Here is a 22,358-nt window from a genome sequence, read left to right as displayed (position 1 = left end):
AAGGTCATTTGAAACTGGAGTATTTCTCTAATCCTACGGTCCTGAGTTGAATTGTTTCGTATAAATCTCAGTAAAATTCTCTGACGACTGACGAAACTGTTCCAAACTGTCGGTCGTCAGTCGATCTGACCAGACTGAGGCGTTCCATCCCGACTGCCCCAGCAGTTCTCATCAACCTATTTATTGTTCCGGCCACGGCGATCGCCGGCTTGGAGCACGACATCGCGGATGTTGTTAACGAAGTCCTCCCACCCGAGCCAGGAGCCCTCCACCGCTGGATCGAAGCTCGCCGAGAACACCCCGTACGGCACGCCCAGGAGGACGCCGAAGAGCAGGAACGCCACCTAGAGCGGTGGTTGCAGGTCCAGCCCCTGTTAGTTGATCTCTACCAATAGATCCAACGACCTATTGGACTCTTGGATCTGCGCTCTGATCGGGGGCGCTCAACCCTAATATGGTCGGTGGGCTCCTGTCGCACGGCACTATAAAGAGAGGTGGGGATCAGGGTTCTAACTACGAGGTTGACCTGAGCCGCCGTAACCACCTATAGAGAAACACTAATTCGATCTAAAGAAGGGTGCTGCAAGCAACGGGAAGCCCCACCGACTCCGTCGTCGCCTCTGCAGTGCCACCACCGGGACGCTGTATCTCGTGTCGCCATAGGGACTGTGATTGCGCTTCATCTCCGGTCGCTGCAGGCGCACTAGCTACCAAGGTACACCAACAGATGTTCTTTACCCGCTAGATCTACACCTAGAGTTTAGAACCTTTTTAACAATGGTACCGGAGCCAAGGTTGTCAGTGTGTAGATCTAGTATGGGGTAGAGAATTAAAAAGAAATCGAAAAGTAATAGTGGGTTCGATCCGGTTCGGATTGAAACCCTAACCCTAACCGGGTAAAAGAAAATAAAAAGAGACCGGAGGGTGGCGGACGTCACTCAACTCCCGGTCACCACCGCCACCGAGCGGGGAAAGATGCCACACCGCCGTCTTCGCCGGCGCGCGGCAAGAAAAGAATAGAGCTGAGGTGAGAGATTCGGTTTTCGGATCTAAAAGAGGGTCGCCGAACCCCAACCCTAACATGGTGAAGGAAAGGAGTAAGAAGAAGGACTCGGCTTCAAGAAGAACCCGAATCTGAGCTCAAACCCACGAAGAACTTGCTGGGGAAGATGAATAGTGACTCCAGTGAGTCAAACCCTAACCCTAACCCGCGCAAATAGCTCGGGGAAGAAGAACAATACGCAACCCTAACCCTAATCCACAATCGGCAAAGCTCTGAGAAGAAAAGAAAGCAGATCCAAAAGAAAAGAAGGGGACAGGGGAAGAGCTAGCAAGGTGGCTTACCTAACGAAACCCTAACTCGCGACAAGAAAGGGGAAGAGAGTGAACGGACAAAGGGGCAGGGGCTCCTACCTGGGGTCCGCCCGCTCCGTCTCCACCGCCGACAGTCGTGTGGACACCGTGCGGGAAGACAACCTCAGCCACCGAGGCGGGAGAAGCGTCGCTGCACGATCTCCGCCTCGGGCTCAGGCCAAAGGGCACCACCGTGGTGCCGCTCGATGGTGCTGCGCGCGGCTCTGGCCGCACGCGTGCGCCAGCGAGGGGTGCCACGACAGAGCCGCCATCCCCGCGTCGCGTCTTGCTCTCGGTCGCTCGCGGTGGCTGCGCTGAGAGGGAAGAGGAGAGCGGCGAAGAGAGAGCGAAGAGAGAGAAGCAGAGAATGCGAAATGGAATTCGGGTTTCGGGGCACCGGCCGCGGCGCGCTTTTGATCTCCCGAGACGCGCGGACGACCGTCGATCTTGATCGAGCGGCTACGAACGGCCGCGCCGGCTTTCGGCTCAGGCAGGCGCGAGCGCTGGGCCACTTTCCCGGCCCAGGCCCAGGTTGCGGCCTGGGCATGGGGGAGCATGAGGGAGAGCGCGCGCGCGACCGTGGGCCGTTTTGCCGGTTGGGCCGAAAACAATGAAAGAAATGAATCAATTTTCCTTTTTTCTTTTTCCAGTAAATGTTTATTTCCTGGAAATTGATTAATGGCTTAAAGAAAATAGAAAAGAGATTTTTCCTGTGGGCAAAATTCATTAAATTGAATTAGTTTTTCCGCTGCTAAAGAAATTGTTTATTCTCCAGTTATTTTGAACCAACGTGATATTTAATTGGAGAAAAATAGATTTTGACATGATTATGATGTTGTTATTTTCTGACCAACGTTGTTAATAACAATATCGTAATTTGAATAATTTTATGCATTAATTCTATTTCTGCCCAACGGTGATATAGAATTAGTGATTTTGACATGATTATGATGTTGTTGTTTTTCTAACCAACGTTGTTAATAACAATATCATAATTTCAATGATTTTATGCATTAATTCTATTTAATTCTATTTCTGCCCAACGGTGATGTAGAATTAGTATATAAGAATAATTGCATGTTTTAATTTTGACCAACATTGGAATCAAGACATTCAATTGTTAGAGATCCCCACTCTCAAAGGTGACAACTACACGAAGTGGAAGAAAAAGATTGACATGACCTTCATCTTGGCTGAGGTGGACTGGGTAGTCACCTCACCGTGTCCCACTATGCCTGTGACACCGGTGAGGGAGATGAAAACATCTAGGCCCCTAGTTGGGTTTCGGTGATTAATGACAATACGTGATTACTATGACTAACGTGTGTTTTGTAGAGGCAATTAAGTTAGGGCACGGTAATGGAGATCGATTGGGCTATCATGATGGTCATGCCCCTATGATGGAAATCATTTTGGTTTTTAAAGGATGGACAACAAGGTTAAGGATGGACTAGTTCTAAGTGCCGATTGGAGTTGGAGTGACACTTAGAGTAGTTTAGGACTTTGTTTTTCCTTTGGCCATACTATTACGGGGGGTATGGACGGGTAGCTTGACCTAGGTGAGTCTAGTGGGTTAGGTGTAGTGCACACTTGCTAAAACTAGCGCTAGATAGCTCCAAAATAGTCCTTAGATCCAATGGAGCAAACTTCATTCACATATGATTGAATATTGGAAGTGAAAGGAGTGTCAAATACTGACCGGACGCTGGCTCAGAGTCCGATCAGTTCATTTGATCAAGGTGAAGTCGTCTGGAAATGACCGGACGCTGAGAGGTCAAGTGACCGGACACTGAGGGCCAGCGTTCGATCGACATCAGTAAGGTTCCAGTGAGGGTAAATTATGACCAGACGCGTCCAGTCAGTGCTGGCCGGACACTGGGCAACGTCCGGTCACACTGTAAACACTGGGTTTCGGGGTAAACTGATCGGCGTGTCCGGTCAACATGATCGGAGCGTTCAGTCACCCCGCAGAGGCACATAATGGTTTGTTTTTCAGCCCATGTTATAAATATCACCTCCATTCATGTGTGGGGGTACTTTTGCTCATTCCAATAGCTGAGAAACATGTTTGAGAGTGCCAAGAAGATCAAGGTCCTAGTGAGGTGATTGAGATTTGAGAATCCCAAAGAGAGTCCTCATTAGTGAGATCAAGAGTAGCAAAGTGTGCATCCACCCTTCTCATTAGGCTTATCGTGGTCAAGTGAGAGTTTGTTCTTGTTACTCTTGGTGATCGCCATCACCTAGAAGGCTTGGTGGTGATTGGGAGTTTGGTGATCATCCGGCGGAGCTTATGGGTGATCTAACTCAAGTTGTGAGCGGTTGTGGGTGATTCACCGCGATGAAGTGTCAAAGAATCAACCCATAGAGAGCACTTGATTCTTGTACGGATCAAGGGGGAGCTACACCCTTACGTGGGTGCTCCAACGAGGACTAGTGGAGAGTGGCGACTCTTCGATACCTCAGCAAAACATCACCGCGTTCATTCTCCTCTCTTTACTTTAAGCATTTACTTTGAGCAATTCAATACTTATCTTTTACATTCCTAGAATTATCATGCTAGAGTAGGATTGGAACTTAGGGTGCTAAACTTTTGTGCGTTAGATCAATAGAAACACTTTCTAGGCACAAGGGGTTAATTGGGCTAACCATAGGATTTGATTATTGCAAAGAAATTTGTAATTAGCCTAATTCACCCCCCTCTTGGGTATCTTGATCCTTTCAATTGGTATCAGAGCCTTGTGCTCACGTATTTAGGCTTAACCGCCTAGAGCAAGATGTGTCATGGGGATGGACCTCCTCCTATCTTTGAGGGAGATGATTTTTCTTATTGGAAAATTTGCATGAGGCGTATCTAAAAGCTCTAGATGTTGGTATTCTTAGAGCCACCTCACATGGCTTCCCAAAACCTCGGGATGCTACTCACCTACAAGGCGATGATGTGAACTACGAGAAGTGGAATGCAAAGGCTCGAAACACCATCTTTAGAGGCCTTTGCAAAGATGTGTTCAATCGGATGAGGAACCACAAAGACGCCCATGCACTATGGTCGGACGTTTATGTGCTCCATGAGGGAACTAAGAGTGAGCGTGAGGAATGCTATCATCTTGTCATAAAAAAGCTCAACTCTTTTGAAATGCTTTCTAAAGAATGTGCTAATGAGATGTATTCACGTTTGAATGTTCTTATAGAGGAAGTCAATGGGCTTGGACTCACTCAAATGCAACCATCCGATGTTGTAAGAAAGATTTTGAGTGTCCTCCCCATTGATAAATATGGGCATGTTGTGACCGTGCTTCATCAAGGTGATCTTTCCATCGCTATACTGACACAAATCTTGAGAAAGATCAATGCTCATAAGATGTACATGCACATCACACCACAAGATGGCTCATCCTCTATCAAGAAGAAAGATAAGGACTTAGCATTCAAAGCTAGCCAAGAGAAGGGTAAAGCAAGACTTGAGTATGAGAGCTCAAGTGATGATGAAGTTGATAATAAAAGTCTTGCTATCATGGTGAAAAAGACCGCCAAGATGCTAAAGAAGCTCAACAAGAGTGGCATCAAGTTTGATGGCAAGAAGAAGTTCTTCACTAGCTCTAGAAGGAAGCCAATCTCCCAGATGGATTGCTTCAATTATGAAGAACTTGGTCATCTAGCACACCAATGCACTAAGCCCAAGAAAGACAAGTTCAAGAACAAATATAAGGGCAAGAAAGATGACTCAAGCAATGAAGAAGAAGAAGAACAAGCCATACAAGAAGAGAGATGGCAAGAAGAAAAAAAGTGGAAAGGCATACATTGTCGGTGATTGACTCACGGACATTGATTCATCTAGTGCCTCATCCGATGATGATAGTGACAACAAGAAGGTGGCTGCAATTGTTATCAACTCTTCATCATCTTCATTGCCACCACCGCCATTATCCTCTACACACCTATGCCTTATGGCCAAGGGTGACCTTAAGGTATCTAACAATGATGACAGTAGTGATGACGAGCATGCTAGTGATGATGATAGCGATAGTGATGATGAATATGAATCACCTTCTTATGATGATCTTGCTAGATTGCTAAAACAATACACTAAGATCATTATAAAAACTAGAGCTAAAAATGAAAAGCTAGAAGCTAAAAATGATTCTCTTTTAGCCAAATGTGATATAGCGGAAAAGGCTAGTGTTGAGTTTAAAGAAGCAAATGATGCTATATCATCCAAACTCAAGGAGCTCAAATCTTCTAAGAAAGAGCTTAAAGAAAAACATGATAAACTTGAGAGGACACATAATGAGCTCATCACTAGCCACAACAAGGTAAGAGAAGAATATACTACTCTTAAGGTTAATCATGATAATCTTGTTATTGCTCAAGAATTCTTATCAAATGAGCCACATGATGCTACTAACGATGTTGTTAAGATTGATATAGCTACATCATGTGATGACTTGATTATTGAGAGCATTGAGCAAAGTTCTAGTAGCAAGGGCAAGCAAGTGGTTGAAGCCGATGATTATGATGAGTTTGTCAAGCTCAAGAATGACAATGAAAAGCTCAAGAAAGATCTTGAAGAACTCAAAACCACCAAGTCTATTGTGCTAGAAACTATTGTTCATGATGATGGTTTGATCTTTGAGAATGAGAAGCTCAAAGATGAGAACAAGAAGCTCAAGGAAGAGAAAAACAATGATGCTCTCAAGGAAGAAAACAAGAAGCTCAAGTTGGAGAAAGAGCATCTTAAGATTAGATTGAGCAAGTTCACTTGAGGCAAGCATCTTCAAAGTGAGCTACTAATGAACACCATCATGAAGATGGATAGAAGTGGCATTGGGTACTTGGCAAACCAAGAGAAGAAGGCTCAAGCTCAACAACAACATAAGTCCAAGCCAAAGCTAAAGAGATGTTTTGAGTGTGGACAAGAAGGCCACTTTGCTCATGAGTGCCAAACTCCACCACCACAACTCTTGCCCAAACATGCTAGACCTTTTGCTTTCAATGCTCACTACATGCTTAGAAAAGATTCTAGTGGAAAGATGAAAGTCATGTTCTTAGGTTCTCCCAACAAGAATAGGTCTAAGAAAATTTGGATTGCAAAGTCACTTGTTGAGAAGGTGAAGGGCCCTCAACAAGTTTGGGTTCCTAAAGCTTGATCTCTTGTGTGTAGATGAACTACAAGACCGGTGAAAGTCATTGGGTTATTGATAGTGGTTGCACACAACATATGATCAGTGATCCTCGTATGTTCACCTCACTAGATGAAGACGTAGATGGACAAGAAAGAATCACTTTTTAGAGATAACTCAAAGGGCAAGGTCAAAGGATTGGGCAAAGTGGCTATATCAAATGATCATTCCATCTCCAATGTGCTATATGTTGCTTCATTGAGTTTCAACTTGCTATCCATTGGACAATTGTGTGATCTTGACTTCTAATGCTTGTTTACCGAGAAGAAGGTTGTTGTATCCAAGAAGGATGATGATCATGTGATATTCAAAGGATTTAGATACAACAACCTATATCTAGTGGACTTCACCTCCGAAGATGTAAACTTGAAGACATGCCTATTCACCAAAACAACATTTGGGTGGCTATGGCATAGAAGACTTTCTCATGTTGGGATGAGCTCACTCAAGAAGCTAATGAAGAATGATTTAGTGAGAGGGTTGAAGGATGTGAAGTTTGAGAAGGACAAGCTTTGTAGTGCATGTCAAGCCAGCAAGCAAGTTGCAAATACCCATCCAACAAAAGCTTTTATGTCAACCGCAAGAGTGTTAGAACTCCTTCATATGGATTTATTTAGACCAACAACATATAAGAGTTTGGGAGGAAATCTTTATTGTCTTGTGATTGTTGATGACTATTCAAGGTATACATGGGTATTCTTCCTTCATGACAAATCTGAAGTTGCATCTTGCTTCAAGAAGTTTGCCAAGAGAGCACAAAATGAATTTGAAGCGAAGCTTAAGAAGATAAAAGTGACAATGGGAAGGAATTTGACAACACAAACATAGAAGCCTATTGTGATGAAGTTGGGATCAAGCATGAGGTCTCCGCAACAAATACTTCTCAACAAAATGGTGTAGTTGAGAGGAAGAACCGGACATTGATCACCTTTGCAAGAACAATGCTTGATGAATACAACACCCCCGAGGCTCTATGGGCGGAAGCTATCAACACCGCATGCTATGCATCAAACTGCCTATTCCTTCAAAAGTTCATTAGCAAGACACCTTATGAGTTGCTCAATGGAAAGAAGCTGGACGTCTCCTTCTTTAGAGTGTTTGGTTGCAAATGCTACATCTACAAGAAGCGCCAACACCTAGGGAAGTTTCAAAGATATTGTGATATTGGTTTTCTTATTGGTTACTCATCAAAGTTCAAAGCATATAGAGTATTTAATCATGCCATCGGCTTGGTTGAAGAAACATATGATGTGGAATTTGATGAATCTAACGGCTCTCAAGGAGCACATGAGAATCTTGATGATGTAGGTGATGAACCATTGAGAGAGGCTATCAAGAACATTCTGGTTGGAGACATCAAGCCTAAAGATGATGAAGATGATGTACAAGTGATTGAACCACCTTCTTCATCAAGTGTGCCACAAGATGGTGAGAAAAGATGAGAGAGTGGAAAATAAAGACACTCATGTCTCCCATGATCAAATGGTGGTACAAGCATAAGATGTTGATGCTCCACAACCTCCTCCTCAAGTGGTTAATAGAAGAAATACACCTCTACTACAAGATCATCCATAAGATCTCATCATAGGGAGTTCTTCAAAGGGTGTAATGACTCGCTCACAAAAACTTGCTTTATTTATTGCTCATCACTCTTTTGTCTCTTGCTTTGAGCCTACTAAGGTAGAAGAAGCTCTTCAAAATCTAGATTGGATAAATGCAATGCATGAAGAGTTGAACAACTTCACTCGCAATGAAGTTTGGACTCTTGAAGAGCGGCCCAAAGGTGCAAGAGTCATTGGAAAAAAGTGGGTGTTCCAAAACAAGCAAGATGATGAAGGCATTGTTGTGAGGAACAAGGCAAGACTAGTGGTAAAGGGGTTCTCTCAAGTTGAAGGTTTGGATTTTGGAGAGACCTTTGCACCGGTTGCAAGATTAGAAGCTATCCGTATCCTCCTTGCATATGCATCACATCATGAAATAAAACTTTATCAAATGGATGTGAAAAGTGCATTTTTAAATGGCTTTATTAATGAACTAGTCTATGTTGATCAACCTTCTGGGTTTGAAGACCCTAGATATCCTAATCATGTTTATTGGTTGTCCAAGGCTTTATATGGGCTTAAGCAAGCCCCAAGAGCTTGGTATGAGCGTCTTTGGGACTTCCTCATTGAGAAGGGCTTCACCATTGGAAAGGTCGATACCACACTATTCACCAATAAGCTTGATGGGCATATCTTCATTTGTCAAGTGTATGTTGATGATATCATCTTTGGATCATCAAATGAAGATTCTTGCAAAGAGTTTGGTGAATTGATGTCGAAGGAGTTCGAGATGTCAATGATTGGAGAGCTTATATTCTTTCTTGGTTTTCAAGTCAAGCAAATGAGAGAAGAGATTTTCATCTCTCAAGAGAAATATACAAATGATCTTTTCAAGAGATTCAAGATGGATGAATATAAGCCAATCAAGACACCAATGCCAACTAATGGACATCTCGACCTAGATGAGGGAGGTAACCCAATTGATCAAACTCTCTACCGCTCTATGATCGGTAGCTTGTTATATTTGACCGCATTTAGGGCCGACATCATATTTAGTGTGTGTATGTGTGCTAGATTTCAAGCTAATCCTAAGGAAACTCATTTGATTGCCGTTAAAAGAATTCTTAGGTATCTTAAGCACACACAAAGCATTGGTCTTTGGTATCCTAAAGGAGCTATATTTGAGTTAGTTGGCTATTCCGATTCGGATTATGCCGGTTGCAAAGTTGATAGAAAAAGCACATCCGGAGGTGCCATTTACTTGGTAGATCACTTGTGTCTTGGTCCTCCAAGAAGCAAAATAGTGTGGCTTTGTCCACCGCCAAAGCGAAATACATTGCCACGCATGCTTGTTGTGCACAAATACTTTACATGAAACAAACTTTGCTAGACTATGGTGTAGTTCTAGAAAAAGTACCTCTTTTATGCGATAATGAAAGTGCGGTAAAACTTGCAAATAATCCGGTTCAATACTCTCGCACCAAGCACATAGATATCCATCATCACTTTATTAGAGATTATGTTGCTAAAAATGATATATCACTAGAAGGTGTAAGGACCGAGGATCAATTGGCGGATATCTTCACTAAACCGCTAGATGAGACAACTTTTTATAGATTGCGGAATGAGCTCAATGTGCTTGATTTTAGTAACTTCATTAAAAATGAGCTTGTGTTGTCCCTTGCATTGCATTGTAATATACAACATGTTTAATGTTTTGTAATGCATATAGGGCTTGTCTAACATGGTTAAGATAACCGCCGAAAAGCGTGTGAAGAAGCTTAACCTTGGATCAAACTTGACAAGCAACTAGATTTATTTTCAAGTATTGCATTGCATATGCATGATTGTTGTTTATCGTTTGTCTTCAAATTGTCCTCTTATTGCCTATTTTCTTAAAAAGAATTATAGCCTAAGGCAAAATATTTTGAAAATTTTGAGGGTTTGAGAGAGGTTACTCACATCAGTCCTAATTGGTGTTTATTTAGATCTTATTCAAGTTGGGACTTGATTGGGAACAGGCAGCACGAAGGACTTTGAAGATTCGCTGGAAAAGGAGTGACCAAACGCTGCACCGGACTCTGATGTCCAGCGTCCGGTCAGTTCACAGAAGGTGAACAGCTGCCGAGGAGTGACCGGACGCTAAAACAGTGTTTTCCCAGCGTCCGGTCATATGGAGCTTCAGCGTCCGGTCGAGCAAGAAGGCATCAAGGCAAGGTGACCGGACTCTGGCTATGTCCGGTCGGTGTCCACCGAACGCATCCGGTCGCGATTCCAGAGGATTTGGACCTCTCTGGAATCGACCGGACGCTAGGTGGCAGCGTCCGGTCGCTGCCACCGGAGCGTCCGGACAGTAGAAAGCGTGCGGTTTCAGGACTCTTTTCCCATTTTATATTATGATCCGCTGGGGGCCACTACTTAATCGCCGGTGTTTTGATCTTAGCCGCATCCGTCGTCATCGCCTCGAGCTCACCTCTGCCCTAGCCGCCGTAGTTGCGACTTCCCATGCCCGTGCGTCGCCTCTAGTCCGCGTAGCTCCCGTGCCACCACATGGCGCACCATGCCCTACTCGCGCTGAGCTGCCACGCCGCCGTTCTCGCGCACCTCCGTAGCGCCGCCCTGCCTCCACGCCCTGCGCCGCCACGTGCTTCAGCGCCACAGCTTCACCCTACGCCCATAGTACTGTGGCCTTGCCCAGCTACAGCACAGCAAACCCTAGCTATCGATTCATTATGCATTCGGAACCCTAACCCTAGCCTCGCCTTTTTGGTGGTTCCCCGCGTGTTGTTTCTCTTCTCCTCGGATCGTCGGTTCGTCAGGTAGCAAGCCCATATTTCAATTTCATACCTAATTGCTTGCTTTCTTAGGGTTTTGTATCTCTAGATGCATAATTAAAACAATTTGTATATCCTATCTATTCTATCGTGCAGTGAGTCGGTGTTGATGAGGTCTCAGTGGCAGTTGTCAGTTAACTCGGGGCCAAGCTCGCGAGTATGGAAAGAGGCCAAGCCTTGGAAGTGATAGTCGGCAGTTGTCTGTTGTCAGCGGCAGTTGTTCTCTTTAGATCCAACCGATGGTTCACATCAAGAATGTTGGGGGCGGTCTGGGTGATGAGGATCCGAGGCGTCCACCTCGCTTGCCTATAGATCCTAAAGGCAAGGCGACGAAGTAGATTGCAACAAAGAAGTGCAAGTACCCAGATGCAGAGATAGCTAGAGCAGTCATAGTTGTAGAGGCTGTAGAGCGTGCCGAGAGAGGAGGTGCTCGTAGTGGAGTCCGAATTGCATATCAGCTTTCACCAGAAGCAAGGGCTACACTTGAGCGGGTTGAGCGCCTTCATGGTGGTCCACCTAGGACTCTCATGATTGGAGGAAAGCGTGTTGCCATCGATGAGGATCAGCCTCAGGGGGAGTCACAGTAGCAGGCACCGTCAGTAGAGCCGACTCAGGAGGGACAGTAGGCCAAGGAGATAGAGCAGGCACCTCAGCCACAGCTTTGCCGCTCTAGTCGTACCCGTGCTCCAGTCACGCCGAGGGCAGATACACAGCAAAGGGGTTCACGTCCACCGCCTAGACCACAGGGTCTGCCTCCTATGACACACTTGGACTTGAGGGTCGCCATGGCCAAGCAGGTGCAGCAGCTCAGGTTTGTGGAGTTTGAGCAGTGGTTCCCATCGAGGAGGGATGATAGAGCATCAGAGGACTTCTACACACCACTCCAGGAGGATTTGTACAATGCATATCTTAACAGTGGAGATGTATTCAGACCTCAGAGGGTGTGCCACATTGAGTCTATAGTTACAGCAGCTGGAGAGCACATTCGCCCCTACCTTACATATCTGCCAAGGCTGACAGACTTGATTGGATGGACCGGATTATATGGTCCATCTTACGTCCATCAGTTTTATGCTACACTATGGATTGACCCACAGCACAGATACATTCATTTTGTATTCAGAGGCAGGGATTACAGGCTCATGAGCACTAGAGTCAGGGAGATACTCAGGCTTCAGGAGTAGCTTGTCAGGTTACATGATGTTTGCTATGGACAGACAACGCCTCCTAGACGCCCTCATGGCGGTATGGTGCCTCCTACAGATTTAGTTCGCCACTGCTTCAAGGAGCCTTTTGGCGAGGGGTCAAGCAGGACTCCTAGTGATCTCACTCCTACAGCTAGAGTGCTGGATGCCATTATAAGGAGGACCTTGATTCCAAGGATGGGGTATCACGAGGGCTTGACTCGCTTGCAGCTATGGCTTCTCAACTCTCGATGCAGCATACCGTATTTGACATTTGGAATCTCCTTCTTTCAGAGATGGAGGATACTATTGCTGAGGGGTTCAAAGGTCATCGACAGTTGCCCTATGCCCATTGGATCACATTTCTTATTCATAGGGCAGTTATAGTGAGGTCGCCTGAGATGTTAGCTGAGTATAATGATGCTACTACAGAGTACCCTATATACAACCTGACTCAGATGATCCGCCATAGTACACCACAGGCACCTAGTCAGCCACACCGTTGTCTAGATGTACCAGAGACTATAGCCCAACAGGATGCTATTATCAGGGATATTGCAGCTACTGAGGAGGAGGAGCTTGCTCAGCAGGAGGGGATGGTCGAGAGCAACCCTAGTGACAGCTCAGACGAGGACTACCGGGACATTCCTCAGATGCCTGCACGTCAACATGATCATGAGGCCGACAGCTCTAGTTTAGCTCCACCTGCACAGCAGACAGACCCCGCTCTCCTTGCTATACTTGAGCGAATGAGGCAGGATCAGGCACGCCAGGATCAGGAGATCGCTACCACTTTTGCACAGTTTTAGACTCGGCAGGATGAGTTCCAGCGCCAGCAGCAGGCCATACAGCAGCAGCAGGCCATGCATCAGCAACAACTTCTCATGCAGCAGCAGCTTCTTAGATTCATGCAGCATGTAGTGACAGCGATTGGGGCTCCACCGCCACAGCCTTCGCCCCAGCTTGGTTAGCCTACCACCACGTCGATGACTCTAGCATTACAGCCTAGTGGGCTTCAGAGTCAGGGACAGCCACCGGCACAGTTTGCTTCACCTATAGAGCAGGTGTCCTAGTATTTTGCTTCGCTAGTGATAGCCCCGTAGTTCACACCTCTTCAGACGGGCTTCACACCGGCTGAGATGCCCTCGCTGCTAGTGCTAGAGACTACAGTGTCTAGGAGCCTTGGTGCATCCTTCAGTGAATTGATAGGGCAGCCTACTCCTCCATATCTACATGTCCCAGGTCCTTCTACAGTTGCATCTATTACTAGGACTACAGAGATGCTCCCTTCCTCAGTGGCATCATTAGAGCCGGCTGCTTCAGTCATACCAGCACAGCCTACAATAGCTTCTGTTCTTGATCCAACCCAGACTACTTCAGCATTGCTTCCAACTATAGAGGGTTAGACTGCTCAGAGCTCAGGGTCAGATGATGATGGTGCCCAGTTCCAGCTTGCTCCTCGTACCTCAGCGCCCGGCTCATCCGCTGCAGCCCCGTCGACCGACCCTTAGGTTTTAGTGTTTGACGCCAAAGGGGAGAGGGTTCGAGTATGATAGTCTTAGGGGAGCGACTATTTAGGGGGGAGCTTAGCTTACTTAGTAGCTTATTATCTAGTACATTTGGAGTTTTATGTGTGATACACTATTATGCATTCATCGCGTGTTTACCTTTATGCATTAAACTATTTTTATATGTGATAGTGATATCTATGTGATCATGATTTATGACATGTGTGCTCTCTACTTTGAATTATTTGTATGTCATATCACTTGTGCTATGCTTTTTTTGCTTTGTTTCCGTGTTTTACTCCGATGCAAATGAGCTTTATTACTTGTACTCATGCTTATTTCATATCTTTTGAGTACATCATGTTGCCTTGGGTAATATATGCTTGCCTAATACTTTTTGTTCTCATTGCCAAAAGCTTATATGAACCAAGCATATTAAAAACCTCATCTCTTTTACATACTCGAGGTGGCATTGTCATCAATCACCAAAAAGGGAGAGATTAAAAGCATCTAGGCCCCTAGTTAGGTTTCGGTGATTAATGATAATACGTGATTACTATGACTAATGTGTGTTTTGCAGAGGCAATTAAGCTAGGGCACGGTAATGGAGATCGATTGGGCTATCATGATGGTCATGCCCCTATGATGGAAATCATTTCAGTTTTCAAAGGATGGACAACAAGGTTAAGGATGGACTAGTTCTAAGTGTCGATTGGAGTTGGAGTGACACTTAGAGTAGTTTACGACTTTGTTTTTCCTTTGGCTATACTATTAAGGGGGGTACGGATGGGTAGCTTGACCTAGGTGAGTCTAGTGGGTTATGTGTGGTGCACACTTGCTAAAACTAGCGCTAGGTAGCTCCAAAATAGTCCTTAGATCCAATGGAGAAAACTTCATTCACATATGATCGAAAGTTGGAAGTGAATGGAGGGTCAAATACTGTCCGGATGCTGGCTTCGATGTGACCGGACGCTGGCTTAGAGTCCGGTTAGTTCATTTGATCAAGGTGAAGTCGTCTGGAAGTGACCAGATGCTGAGAGGTCAAGTGACCGGATGCTAAGGGCCAGCATCCGGTCGACATCAGTAAGGTTCCATTGAGGGTAAATTACGACCGGACACGTCCGGTCAGTGCTGGTCGGATGCTGGCCAGCGTTCAGTCACACTATAAACGCTGGGTTTCGGGGTGAACTGACCGACGCGTCCGGTCAACATGACCGGAGCATCCGGTCACCCCGCAGAGGCACATAACGGTTCGTTTTTAGCCCATGTTATAAATACCACCTCCATTCATGTGGGGGTACTTTTGCTCATTCCAACAGCTAAGAAACACGTTTGAGAGTGCCAAGAAGAGCAAGGTCCTAGTGAGGCGATTGAGATTTGAGAATCCCAAAGAGAGCCCTCATTAGTGAGATCAAGAGTAGCAAAGTGTGCATCCACCCTTCTTATTAGGCTTGTCGTGGTCAAGTGAGAGTTCGTGCTTGTTACTCTTGGTGATCGCCATCACCTAGACAGCTTGGTGGTGATTGAGAGTTTGGTGATCATCCGGCGGAGCTTGTAGGTGATCCAACTCAAGTTGTAAGCGGTTGTGGGTGATTCACCGCGACGGAGTGTCAAAGAATCAACTCGTAGAGAGCACTTGATCCTTGCGCGGATCAAGGGGGAGCTACACCCTTGCGCGGGTGCTCCAACGAGGACTAGTGAGGAGTGGCGACTCTCTGATACCTCGGCAAAACATCACTGCATTCATTCTCCTCTCTTTACTTTAAGCATTTACTTTGAGCAATTCAATACTTATCTTTTACATTCCTAGAATTATCATGCTAGAGTAGGATTGGAACTTAGGGTGCTAAACTTTTGTGTGTTAGATCAATAGAAACACTTTCTAGGCACAACGGGTTAATTGGGCTAACCATAGGATTTGATTATTGCAAAGAAATTTGTAATTAGCCCAATTCACCCCCCTCTTGGGCATCTTGATCCTTTCAATTGGTATCAGAGCCTCGTGTTCACGTATTTAGGCTTAACCGCCTAGAGCAAGATGTCTCACAGGGATGGACCTCCTCCTATCTTTGAGGGAGATGATTTTCCTTATTGGAAAATTTGCATGAGGCGTATCTAGAAGCTCTAGATGTTGGTATTCTTAGAGCCGCCTCACATGGCTTCCCAAAACCTCGGGATGCTACTCACCTACAAGGCGATGAGATGAACTACGAGAAGTGGAATGCAAAGGCTCGAAACACCATCTTTAGAGGCCTTTACAAAGATGTGTTCAATCGGGTGAGGAACCACAAAGACGCCCATGATGAGCACTAGAGTCTACGGATATAAATAGAAAATGAAAGAGAGCTCATGATGCGTCGTTGAAATTATGGCACTGTCGTTTAGGCCATATTTCGAGGGAAAGAATAGAAAGACTAGTTAAGAATGATATTCTTCCTCCATTAGAGTTCTCAGATTGAGAACAATGCAGAGAATACATAAAAGAAAAGTAGGTAAAGAAAATTAAGAAAGATGTCAAATGAAGCGTAGGAATTTTACAGATTATTCACACAGACATATGTGGTCTGTTTCCTGTAAAGAGTGTGGATGGTTATGATTCATTCATAACATTCACAGATGATCACTCCCGTTATGGCTACATTTATCCAATCAAAGAAAAAACAGAAGCATAGGATAAATTTAAGATATTTAAGGCAGAAGTTGAAAGCCAACACAATTTAAAGATTAAGAAAGTCAGGTCCGACCGTGGGGGGAGTACTATGGTCAGCATACCCCATATGGCTAAGTTCCTGGACCTTTTGCAAAGTTCTTACAGGAGAATGGCATAGTAGCATAGTATTCTACATCGGGCGAACCTCAACAAAATAGAGTAGCTGAAAGACGCAATCGTACCCTGATGGATATGGTGCGTAGTATGATAAGTTACTCCACCTTATCGTTGAATCTGTGGATGGAGGCGTTAAAAACCGCCATTCATATTCTTAATAGAGTATCAAGTAAGTCGGTGTCCAAAACACCATATGAGTTGTCGACAGGAAGAGTACCCTCACTAAACCACTTACGTGTATGGGGGAGTCCTGCTGAGGCTAAAGTATTTAACCCAAATATTGGGAAGCTAGATCCCAAAATAGTAAGTTGTCATTTCATTGGCTACCCAGAAAAGTCAAAAGGTTTTCATTTCTACTGTCCAGAGAGTCATACAAAGTTTGTGGAAACAAGACACGCTGTCTTCCTAGAGTATGAAATGATGAGGGGAGCATGGTAGCTCGAGAAAATTGACCTTGAAGAGAAGCGGGTGTATGCACCCAGTCCGATGATTCATGAGCCATTTTTCTCACTACCTGTTGTCGCTGCACCGACAGTGCAAGATACTGTGGTGCCAACACCTGTTGTTATTTCGCCTGTGGCAACAATGAATGACGATGAGGAAGCTTTTCTTCAGGATCCTATAGAACCTATTGCCACACATGAGGGAGAGCAACAACAACCTCAAACAGAAGATGTGCCAAATGTGGAGGCCCCTAGAAGGTCTCAAAGAGTTAGAAAATCAGCTGCTGACTATGAAGTATACAACACTGAGAAAATTTCAAATGGAGGATAATCCCACCTCATTTGAAGAAGCCATGAGAAGTGATCATCCATCAAAGTGGCTTGAGGCCATGGAAGATGAAATGAAATCTATGAATGCCAATAAAGTTTGGGACTTGGAAATAATTTCTAAAGGAGCCAAAACAGTAGGCTGTAAATGGATCTACAAAACAAAACATGACTCTCAAGGGAATATAGAGAGATATAAAGCGTGACTTGTGGCAAAAGGCTTTATGCAAAGAGAAGGGATTGATTACAATAAGACATTTTTTCCAGTCTCATGTAAGGATTCCTTCAGAATCATAATGGCATTAGTGGCACATTACGATTTAGAATTACATTAGATGGATGTAAAGACGACATTTCTCAACGGGGATTTGGAGGAAAATGTTTACATGGCACAACCGAAAGGTTTTGTCATGGAAGGAGAAGAACGAATGGGATGTCGCCTAAAGAAATCAATTTATGGATTACAACAAGCTTCAAGGCAGTGGTACTTGAAGTTTGATCAGACAATAAGGAATTTTGGGTTTAAAGAGAATATAGAGGACAATTATATATATGCAAAGTTTAAGAATGGGAAGTTTATCTTCCTTGTCCTGTATGTGGATGATATCTTGCTTGCTAGTAGTGATGTCAGTCTACTACTGAAGACAAAGAAGTTTTTGTCCTCAAAATTTGATATGAAAGATCTTGGTGAAGCTTCATTCGTTCTAGGGATCGAGATTCACCGAGATAGATGTAAAGGGGTATTAGGACTATCACAAAATGCATACATAGAAAAGATCTTAAAGAAATTTAGTATGAACAAATGTAGTCCCTCACCTGCTCCTATAGTCAAGGGCGACAGATATGGGGATTTTCAATGCCCCAGGAACCAATATGAGATCGATCAAATAAAATCGGTTCCATATGCTTCAGCTATCGGAAGCTTGCAATATGCTCAAGTATGTACGCACCCTAACTTGGCATTTGTTACCGGGTTACTTGGTAGATTCTAGAGCAATCCTAGAACAGAACACTGGAAATTAGTAAAGAAAGTCTTGCGATATTTGCAAGAAACGAAAGGCCTCATGATGACGTATACAAGATATGATTCACTCTATATAGTGGGATATTCAGATTCTGATTATGCGGGAGATGATAGAAAATCTACGTCTGGATATGTATTCACTCTCACAGGGGGAGCTATTTTATGGAAAAGCTCAAAGCAAACCGTCACTATATCATCCATAATGTATGTCGAGTTTGTAGCGTGTTATGAGGCAACAGGGCGGGTGAACTAGCTAAAGAAGTTCATACCCGGTTTGAAGGTGGTTGACGACATCTATAGACCACTTAAGTTATACTACGATAATAATCCGACAATATAGTATGCTCACAACAATAAGTCAAGTGGTGCTGTCAAACACATTGACATAAAGTATTATGTTGTGAAAGATAAAGTCTGGGATCATGTCATAAGTCTTGAGCATATAAGTACCGAAAAGATGTTCGTGGATCCGCTTACAAAAGGCTTACCACCCAACGTGTTCAGAGAACATGTAGCTAGCATGGGTTTAAGGGAAAACCTAAAATTCCTGGACAAAAGAAGACCCAAAGTTAAGTATATATTTCAGAATAGAGTGGTGTGTTGTAGCTATTAAATCTATCGATAATTGACCGTGATGATGAAACATGATCTATGCCCTAATCTGTAATGGAATGAACAAAAGTAAATGATATGAAATTAAAAGATGGTAGTGAGATCAAGGGGGAGAATGTTTATTGATCTCCACCAATAGGCCGCCCTTGGATCTGCGCCCTGATTGGGGACGCCCAACCCTAATATGGTTGGTGGGCCCCTGTCACACAGCACTATAAAAAGAGGTGAGGATCCGGGCTCTAACTACGAGGTTGACCTGAGCCGCCGTAACCAGAGAAACACTAATCCGATCTAAAGAAGGGTGCTGCAAGCGATAGAAAGCCCCACCGACTCCGCCGTCGCCTCTGTAGGGCCACACCGGGACGCTGTACCTCGCGTCGCCATAGGGACTATGACTGCACTTCATTTCCAGTCGCTGCGGACGCACTAGCTACCAAGGTACATCGATAGATACCGACAGAAGTTCTTTACCCGCGAGATGTACACTAGAGTTTAGAACCTTTCTAACGGCCCCGTCACCTGTGCGGCCACGCGCAGCGCCACCTCGCCCGCCGTGGCCGCTGTGAGCGCGGCGGCCGACACCCTCCGCGCCGCCTGCCACAGCACCTCCTCCGACTCGAGGAACTCGAGCTGCCCCTCATGCTCCTGCCGGTGGGCCCACTCCTCGCCGCTGATCAAGGCATCGACGACCAGCAGCGACCCAAGCAGGAACGAAGCGAGCGAGTAGGCGAGCGGCACCTAGGCGGGCACACGCGCGCCAGCCACGTCGCCGAGGTACCCGAGCAGCGCGGGCACACTGGCGAAGGAGAGCGCCGCGATGGCTGGGAGCTTCCACAGCACGCCGAGGTCGGGGTCCCTGCCCGGGAGGTCCACGTCGATGAGCGCCCGGAGGAGGGCGTCGTCGTCGTCGTAGTCCCCCGCGCCGCTGAAGACGTCTGACTCATCGAGCACGTTGGTGTCGACAAGGTTCTGGAGGAAGGTCCGGAGGTCGTTGTTGCTGTTGCGGTAGGCGTCGATGACCTTCCTTAGCTGCGCCACGAGGCCAGCCTTGTCACTGACGTTGCTGCGGTCGCCCTCACCATCGTCGGTGGAGTTCGATCCGCCGGGGCTTGAAGCGGAGAGGCAGATGTGATGAGGTGGAGTGCGGAGGCGCAGCGAGGAGCGGGGGAGGGTGGGAGAGAAGATAGGACAGGAGGCGTGGACGCGGGTGTGAGTGAATCGAGGGAGAAGAGAAGACTCCATTGCCTTAGCCTGTGGGAGTTCATGAGATCTCAGAGTTGAACAGACAGAAGCCATCCGGCTGCCATGGCCTTATCCAGGCAATCCACTATATATTATCTGGGCCGGGAAATTATGGCCCGGCTACATCGGAGCCTTTTCTGCAATCCCTTTTTGCCTTAAGAAAATTGCCACAATTGCTTGTTTGCCTCTTGGCCTAGAAAACTACTAGCACTAGGAAAGGCTTCGGCATTTGGCCTTACCAAATGTTGCTAAAAAATGGCCTTACCAAATTCCCTATCTCCGTGAACTCTTTACCAAATTATCATTATGGTTACCAAATATTGGCTTCAAACCCCAAAGCCCCATCCAACTTTTGGTATTGCTTCCTTGACGAGAAACGATTCGGTCCTGTTCGGCTACTGATTTTAGTACTCAGCCTGTTCGTTTTAAGGATGGCAACGGATCGGGTTTGGGGCGGATATCCGTGGGTTTCGGGTTCTGCGGGTTCGGGTTTGGGGATGGTTTTTCACCCACGGTTTTTAGGTTCGGGGCCCCGAAACCAATCGGGTTCGGTTTCGGGTTTGGTTTTCCACCCGTGGATATCCAATGGATATCCGAAATAAATCATTTGGAATTAAAACTCATGTTTTATAATATACTAATAATAATTTGTTTACTTAGATTATTAAATTTATTTAAAGTTGACTCATGAAAATATTTATTATTTGTTGTCTCTTGTTTATACATGTGAATATGTGTATATATATCCGCGGGTTTCGGGTATCCATTCGGGTTTCGGGTATCCGTTCGGGTTTCGGGTATCCGCGGGTTTGGTTTTGGTGATGGATTTCCACCCGAATCGGTTTTCGGGACGGATTCGGGTTTCGATTTCGGGTTTCGGTTTTGAGTGCACGGAGACTCCACCCGATCCGAACCCGACCCATTGCCATCCTTAGTTCGTTTGTTAGTTTTAGTCAGGGCTTATCAGCCAGCCAATAGTGTTTTTCTCTCACAACAAACCAGCACCAGCTGGGTTTATGTTTCATAGAATTGTACAGTGTTTTGATGTCTGAATCTGAAATTCAGGACGCATCCCACATTCACCACCACCACCAACGCACAAAGCATTCAATGTTAAAATATTAGGTAATTTTAACAGAAATTTAATCTGAAAAAAGACATTAAACAAAATGATCATATTCGTGACATCATATATGTGCTTGTGTGTCTTAAACATGATGAGCATATAGATGATACTCAAACTAAGGATTGAGACCTTAGAAGATTCGTTCCACAAACATACCCAGCAGTAGAGCTGGATGCACTCGACGACCTAGTGCCTGTTAATGTAGTCGCCCCGCTCGTTGTAGTGTAGATGGAACAGCAGTGCTGATCAGTGGAGGACCTTCAACGTGCGCCAGCACCGAGAAGAGGACCTAGCGAGTAGTCATGCCGCCAGTGACACTCCCCAAAAACGTGATTGTCGCCCTTCACCCGAGCAGGTGAACTCAAAGACGGCAGGTGTTCCGGAGGCCCTACTCTCCTAGTTCTAGTGCGCGTAGGAAGTGGGACGGGGAGAACCAGAGAGCAGCTGAATATGTGGTGGAAGCCAAGAGAAATGACTGACAGAGGAGCTCGAAATATATGCTCGTGATGGGGAAGCGAAGAGGCTCAGGAGGAGATCAGGAGACGGAGAATGCGTCCGGACACAGAAGGATGGAGACAGCGGTAACAGGCGAAAACTCCCGCAATGAAGCTGCCTCCAACATAAAAGAGAGTAACTCCTGTAATTATATGAATTGAGTGGCACGTCCCGTCCCACAATGAAGCCGCCTCCAACATAAAAGAGAGTAACTCCTGTAATTATGTGGATTGAGTGGCACGTCCCGTCCGCGCGCGTGTTGCACACCCACGTCCTTTTCTCAGCTTCTCAATATAGATAGACAATGTCCAACCATATAAACCGAGTCAACGTCTTGTCAAAATCCCGTACGATATTAAATCATATATCATGCATTATTACGGATCATATAGTTTATTTGATTTATTAAATATTATATGGGCCAAGCCCATAATATATCCAACCTTCAAGCGTTCAAAGAAGAGCAATTCTTTGAAGCTGGAAGGAGAGAGACAAAATATTTTGCATCTTCAATCCTTTTGTTAAGATTGGAACTAGATGTTGTTCATGAGACATCAATAGGTTCATGTTCATCAATTGCATCAGCAAACGCCACCTCAAGATAAAATAGGACCAGTGTGCAATCAAAGGTGAAATCGAAATCTTTACTACTTGTTGGAACCGGT

The 22,358-nt window shown here is 45.3% G+C and overlaps 1 pseudogene; it reads right to left on the bottom strand.

Moving 5' to 3' along the window:
• Nucleotides 1-170: 170 nt before the first annotated feature.
• LOC136466187 (uncharacterized) lies at nt 171-20,417 on the bottom strand (annotated as a pseudogene).
• Nucleotides 20,418-22,358: the final 1,941 nt, after the last annotated feature.

The sequence above is a fragment of the Miscanthus floridulus genome, chromosome 7 (genome assembly GCF_019320115.1).
Source record: "Miscanthus floridulus cultivar M001 chromosome 7, ASM1932011v1, whole genome shotgun sequence".
Lineage (NCBI taxonomy): Eukaryota > Viridiplantae > Streptophyta > Magnoliopsida > Poales > Poaceae > Miscanthus > Miscanthus floridulus.
Note: the sequence above shows the minus strand (reverse complement) of the source record. Positions and strands in the feature narration are given on the sequence as shown.